The following is a 7,355-nucleotide window of genomic DNA, read 5'->3' on the forward strand; positions in this document are numbered from 1 at the left end:
CACTGCTAGTTCAAAAACTTAATTATAATTACTCCTTTTAGATTTGGTTTGTTGGCTTGCGATTGGGTGTAAAATCCAGAAGTAAAAGAAATCAGAAACCCAAAAGTGGCCCACTTTTAATTTCTTTGTTTATAAGCAAGCCCATTGGCTTCAAAATCAATATCTGGCCGTGCCCTTAAATATAAAAGACTGATTTGTTAGAACTAGTTTTTGCTCGCGGTTTCGCCCGCGTGAAGGAGTTTTCCGGGATAAAAGTCACGCTTTCCCAGGTCAACTAAACAATCCTACAGTACATCGTCTTTGTCTAATTCCAACGGTTTATGCAGCGTACGTTGATATGTATCATTACATTATGACCAAATTAGGCAAAATCATTATAAATTGTAGCCTATGTGTTATTCTGATGTATAACCAATATTACTGTAGTTTTATCCAAATCCGTTCAGTAGTTTTTTCATGAAAGAGGAACAAACATACATACATCCATCCTGACAAACTTCGCAATAATAATGTTATTAGTAGGATTGAGAAAAGTGGCCGCCATTTTGAATTTCTTTGTTTTGAGGCCAATTGGCTTTGAAGTTAATATCTGGCCGTGCCCTTACATACAGAGGACAGATCCAATATCAGAATTAAGAAAAGTAGCCGCCATTTTGAATTTCTTTATGACCAACCGACTTCAAAATCAATACCTGGCCGTGCCCTTAGGTACAAAGGACATATCCATGTTAGAATTGAGAAAAGTGGCCGACATCTTGAATTTGTTTTGAGGCCATTGGCTTAAAAACTAATATTTGGCCGTGCTCTTAGGTAGAAAGAACAGATCCATGTTAGAATGTAGAAGTGTAGCCGCCATCTTGAATTGGCTTAATAACTATTGGAACAGTTTCCTGCGGCACTCCGGGTGCTGCCTTCGGTGTTCGGGGCACTTCTGTTTGCCCGCTTCGGCGCGGCAGGCATCACAGGGGACGGGCACAGCTTCTTCCGGGGCGGTGGCCCCGACGGGTCACCATCCCCATCACCATCACCGTGCACCCTGTTAATTTCATGCTGTTAGTACATGCGCAAAGCAATGGACATTCGCGCGATTGTAAAGTACAATAATCCTGCAAATCCGGTGATCTATGACGGGTGATAATCAGCGTGGAGTGTTAGTAGCAGGGGGAGGCGGGAAGGGCGCGGGTCGCCATGCGCTACTCATCTATATTTGTTAGTCGTCAATCGCCTAATTTAGTTGTAATTTTTTACAGTATATTGTTTGTCCGTTATCCGGACGCTTGGATAAAGTTATTGCCCGTTCGGATTAGCGAGATCCTACTATAGCCCCATCCGTAGATCGTAAATCGTTGAATTGAATTGTGTATACATCAGACTACCAAATTTTAGTAAGTAAAATAAACATTTTATGTTATCATGATTGTAATCGTTAGAGATATCTTTATGCGACTTACCGTTTTCTTTCCATTTTCAAAATCTAGATAACTAGTTCGTTTCAATGACACCAGATAGAATGAAGTTGACAAGTAATGACAGCTATTAGTATAACGAATGATTTTGTATAGAGATGGGGCATTATCTCTATGTGTAAAATGATGTTTGTTACTATAGCATATACCAAATTGAAAATTATTTTTTATAAATTGTAAACAACAATACAAATTAGCTATAGTTTTTCTCTAGTTGTAAACATTTTTTTTAATTATAATGGTGAAAAGGTCGATATTCCCATTCTAAAAAAAAAAAATCTTGTTTCTGAACCATGGAGTTAATATGTACTACGTACACCTGGAGAGCTGACTGATGCCGGAAAAACGGTCTCGAAAGAGAATACTTTTTTGTAGCTGTGTCCTTGTCTAATATGGTGACAATGAAACAGTAAAATATAGGACAAAATTATTTATTGTTGTATAGATTAGACTTACCGTTTTAATTATAAACGCGATAAAATTTGCTTTTGAGTATTTCCGTAGGTAGAGGCCCAGGTAAAACGTATATACTAATAGTATTAACTTAGAGCAAAGAGTTACAGAGTAGCGCTCAATTTTGCGGCAGCGCAACATACACGACGGGTCGTCCACAGGACCGGTGAAACAAGATAAGTAGCAGTAGAAAATACGGAAGCTTTTTATCTATAAAAGATTTCTAAATCTATAACCAACATTTTAGGAAATAAAACACAATGGGTAACCAATATGTAATATTTATTACTTGATTCTTCTTTTTTGTTTTTTTTTTATTGGGCGGTTCACCAGAAATTTCTACATCATCCCGTTTACTAGAAGGTCCTCCTCGTTCATAAGAAGTTCCTACTACTGTGATATGACTAGAAGATGAAGTATGTACAAAAGATACTCCTTTCAACTTTTGAATACCCAGAACTGTAATTTTTTTGCTTTTTGGAACTATCTGTAACATAAAAAACATTAGATATGGAAAAATATTACGTACTATTTTCTTGAGAAGGTTGTACAAATTATGATTTTATAAGGTTTGACAAATGGATATAACAAAATTATAAGCATTCGGTTATAGAATTTGACTAAGATTAACTTAAGATTCATAATATAAAATGCATAGAAACATGATCCCTTGAGCTAAATTGTATGATGTACAGGACAGTAACTTGTGCATTCGCAACATATTAGATTTATAATATATCAAAGTTTTGGTTTATAATATATGTATGTTAACACAAAATACTACCTTAGGCAATACTGAAGGAACTGCTTGTGGCTTTAACTTTTTCTTAGCTACTGTTACATACGCATCATCAGTAAAATGTAAGCTACAAACACATGCAGTTTTGTCACATTAGTGTCAAGGTTCATGGCATCAACCCACAACGCCCTCCACTCTTTATTAACTGGAATCCTGAAAAAAGAACGCGCAATTTAGACTATAATATTATAACTAGTAATGATGCATGGTTTACACTTTGTGAGAAATTAATCCAGACAGCAAATGTTAATTAATTAATAAATATGGTGTTTACTGCATTTGCATCTTTAGATGACATAGCAATGCTATATATTTGTCTATAGCATGAATGGGCCGATAAGGTGAAGTGACAGTTTGCTGTTACAAAATTTCGTCATATTAAATTTTAAAGGCCGTAATATCCATGATTATTAATTATTTTTACGTTTTTCTTTCAACTGCGAGAACTAATCACTAACTAGACGTGAATTTAAATTCTTTACTTGCCAATACTTGTTTAGTTACCCAGATTAAAGGTGAAACAAAATGTATGAAAATGGACCTTGAGGTATCGCCTTAACAGCAAACTGTCACTTCACCTTATCGGCCCATTCATGCTATAGACAAATATATAGCATTGCTATGTCATCTAAAGGTGCAAATGCAGTAAACACCATATTTATTAATTAATTAACATTTGCTGTCTGGATTAATTTCTCACAAAGTGTAAACCATGCATCATTACTAGTTATAATATTATAGTCTAAATTGCGCGTTCTTTTTTCAGGATTCCAGTTAATAAAGAGTGGAGGGCGTTGTGGGTTGATGCCATGAACCTTGACACTAATGTGACAAAAACTGCATGTGTTTGTAGCTTACATTTTACTGATGATGCGTATGTAACAGTAGCTAAGAAAAAGTTAAAGCCACAAGCAGTTCCTTCAGTATTGCCTAAGGTAGTATTTTGTGTTAACATACATATATTATAAACCAAAACTTTGATATATTATAAATCTAATATGTTGCGAATGCACAAGTTACTGTCCTGTACATCATACAATTTAGCTCAAGGGATCATGTTTCTATGCATTTTATATTATGAATCTTAAGTTAATCTTAGTCAAATTCTATAACCGAATGCTTATAATTTTGTTATATCCATTTGTCAAACCTTATAAAATCATAATTTGTACAACCTTCTCAAGAAAATAGTACGTAATATTTTTCCATATCTAATGTTTTTTATGTTACAGATAGTTCCAAAAAGCAAAAAAATTACAGTTCTGGGTATTCAAAAGTTGAAAGGAGTATCTTTTGTACATACTTCATCTTCTAGTCATATCACAGTAGTAGGAACTTCTTATGAACGAGGAGGACCTTCTAGTAAACGGGATGATGTAGAAATTTCCGGTGAACCGCCCAATAAAAAAAAAACAAAAAAGAAGAATCAAGTAATAAATATTACATATTGGTTACCCATTGTGTTTTATTTCCTAAAATGTTGGTTATAGATTTAGAAATCTTTTATAGATAAAAAGCTTCCGTATTTTCTACTGCTACTTATCTTGTTTCACCGGTCCTGTGGACGACCCGTCGTGTATGTTGCGCTGCCGCAAAATTGAGCGCTACTCTGTAACTCTTTGCTCTAAGTTAATACTATTAGTATATACGTTTTACCTGGGCCTCTACCTACGGAAATACTCAAAAGCAAATTTTATCGCGTTTATAATTAAAACGGTAAGTCTAATCTATACAACAATAAATAATTTTGTCCTATATTTTACTGTTTCATTGTCACCATATTAGACAAGGACACAGCTACAAAAAAGTATTCTCTTTCGAGACCGTTTTTCCGGCATCAGTCAGCTCTCCAGGTGTACGTAGTACATATTAACTCCATGGTTCAGAAACAAGATTTTTTTTTTTTAGAATGGGAATATCGACCTTTTCACCATTATAATTAAAAAAAATGTTTACAACTAGAGAAAAACTATAGCTAATTTGTATTGTTGTTTACAATTTATAAAAAATAATTTTCAATTTGGTATATGCTATAGTAACAAACATCATTTTACACATAGAGATAATGCCCCATCTCTATACAAAATCATTCGTTATACTAATAGCTGTCATTACTTGTCAACTTCATTCTATCTGGTGTCATTGAAACGAACTAGTTATCTAGATTTTGAAAATGGAAAGAAAACGGTAAGTCGCATAAAGATATCTCTAACGATTACAATCATGATAACATAAAATGTTTATTTTACTTACTAAAATTTGGTAGTCTGATGTATACACAATTCAATTCAACGATTTACGATCTACGGATGGGGCTATAGTAGGATCTCGCTAATCCGAACGGGCAATAACTTTATCCAAGCGTCCGGATAACGGACAAACAATATACTGTAAAAAAATTACAACTAAATTAGGCGATTGACGACTAACAAATATAGATGAGTAGCGCATGGCGACCCGCGCCCTTCCCGCCTCCCCTGCTACTAACACTCCACGCTGATTATCACCCGTCATAGATCACCGGATTTGCAGGATTATTGTACTTTACAATCGCGCGAATGTCCATTGCTTTGCGCATGTACTAACAGCATGAAATTAACAGGGTGCACGGTGATGGTGATGGGGATGGTGACCCGTCGGGGCCACCGCCCCGGAAGAAGCTGTGCCCGTCCCCTGTGATGCCTGCCGCGCCGAAGCGGGCAAACAGAAGTGCCCCGAACACCGAAGGCAGCACCCGGAGTGCCGCAGGAAACTGTTCCAATAGTTATTAAGCCAATTCAAGATGGCGGCTACACTTCTACATTCTAACATGGATCTGTTCTTTCTACCTAAGAGCACGGCCAAATATTAGTTTTAAGCCAATGGCCTCAAAACAAATTCAAGATGTCGGCCACTTTTCTCAATTCTAACATGGATATGTCCTTTGTACCTAAGGGCACGGCCAGGTATTGATTTTGAAGTCGGTTGGTCATAAAGAAATTCAAAATGGCGGCTACTTTTCTTAATTCTGATATTGGATCTGTCCTCTGTATCACGTAATCACTGGGCACGGCCAGATATTAACTTCAAAGCCAATTGGCCTCAAAACAAAGAAATTCAAAATGGCGGCCACTTTTCTCAATCCTACTAATAACATTATTATTGCGAAGTTTGTCAGGATGGATGTATGTATGTTTGTTCCTCTTTCACGAAAAAACTACTGAACGGATTTGGATAAAACTACAGTAATATTGGTTATACATCAGAATAACACATAGGCTACAATTTATAATGATTTTGCCTAATTTGGTCATAATGTAATGATACATATCAACGTACGCTGCATAAACCGTTGGAATTAGACAAAGACGATGTACTGTAGGATTGTTTAGTTGACCTGGGAAAGCGTGACTTTTATCCCGGAAAACTCCTTCACGCGGGCGAAACCGCGAGCAAAAACTAGTTCTAACAAATCAGTCTTTTATATTTAAGGGCACGGCCAGATATTGATTTTGAAGCCAATGGGCTTGCTTATAAACAAAGAAATTAAAAGTGGGCCACTTTTGGGTTTCTGATTTCTTTTACTTCTGGATTTTACACCCAATCGCAAGCCAACAAACCAAATCTAAAAGGAGTAATTATAATAAAGTTTTTGAACTAGCAGTGCCTTCACAAGTGAACATCGTCGCGTTTGTGTGGCCTTAGATTAATTATCTCAATTTATCATACCGCTCCTGACGCACCTCTCCATAACACACTTTTATCTCAAACACCCCTTCAAACCTTTCAGTAAGACCCAAATCCGAAAATCTGAACGAACTATAGTAAAATTTTCGGAATTCCAAATGCTTGCATTTTACCTAGTGGTAACAGAACAAAGGATAGAGTAAGTAGGTATGTACCTAAAATATTAATGTTTCGCAATAAAGCACCTAACAAATGAAATATTTATATTATTTTATTTATTGTCATAATATAAAATTATTATTTACGTAAAAAAAGACGAAATTAATAACTATAAGTTTCCTAATTACAATTCACGATTTGCTAATCGATTCTGCATCATAAACTTTATAAAACCGAATGCAATAACTAAACGTTACTTTGACTCATCTTTAGTGTCTATTTCTGAACGCAATGTCGACGAACGGAGAAAAATAAAATTATAATATTATGCACACTGGCAACACTTACTCTATGTATGTATGTATGTTCTTTACCTACCGGCCGGTGCCGGCCGAACGCGCAAGGTCATTGGCGCCTCTTAAAGCCTTAAGGTGGTAGCTCAAGGTCCATTTTCATACATTTTGTTTCGGCTTTAATCTGGGTAACTAAACAAGTATTGGCAAGTAAAGAATTTAAATTCACGTCTAGTTAGTGATTAGTTCTCGCAGTTGTAAGAAAAATGTAAAAATAATTAATAATCATGGATATTTCTGCCTTTAAAATTTCGTCATATTAAATTTTAAAGGCCGAAATATCCATGATTATTAATTATTTTTACATTTTTATTCAACTGCGAGAACTAATCACTAACTAGACGTGAATTTAAATTCTTTACTTGCCAATACTTGTTTAGTTACCCAGATTAAAGCCGAAACAAAATGTATGAAAATGGACCTTGAGCTACCACCTTAACGGTCGGCAGCATTGAATGT

The 7,355-nt window shown here is 35.6% G+C and overlaps 1 long non-coding RNA gene across 1 annotated transcript; it reads right to left on the bottom strand.

Annotated features, from left to right (window-relative positions):
- Positions 1–2,236: 2,236 nt before the first annotated feature.
- Positions 2,237–2,981, bottom strand: LOC119193864. The gene is made up of 2 exons (XR_005114095.1): positions 2,704–2,981; positions 2,237–2,406 (listed from the first exon to the last, which is right to left on the bottom strand). It is a non-coding gene; the product is annotated as an uncharacterized LOC119193864 (long non-coding RNA).
- Between the last annotated feature and the right edge of the window lie 4,374 nt (positions 2,982–7,355).

The sequence above is a fragment of the Manduca sexta genome, chromosome 7 (genome assembly GCF_014839805.1).
Source record: "Manduca sexta isolate Smith_Timp_Sample1 chromosome 7, JHU_Msex_v1.0, whole genome shotgun sequence".
Classification (NCBI taxonomy): Eukaryota; Metazoa; Arthropoda; class Insecta; order Lepidoptera; family Sphingidae; genus Manduca; species Manduca sexta.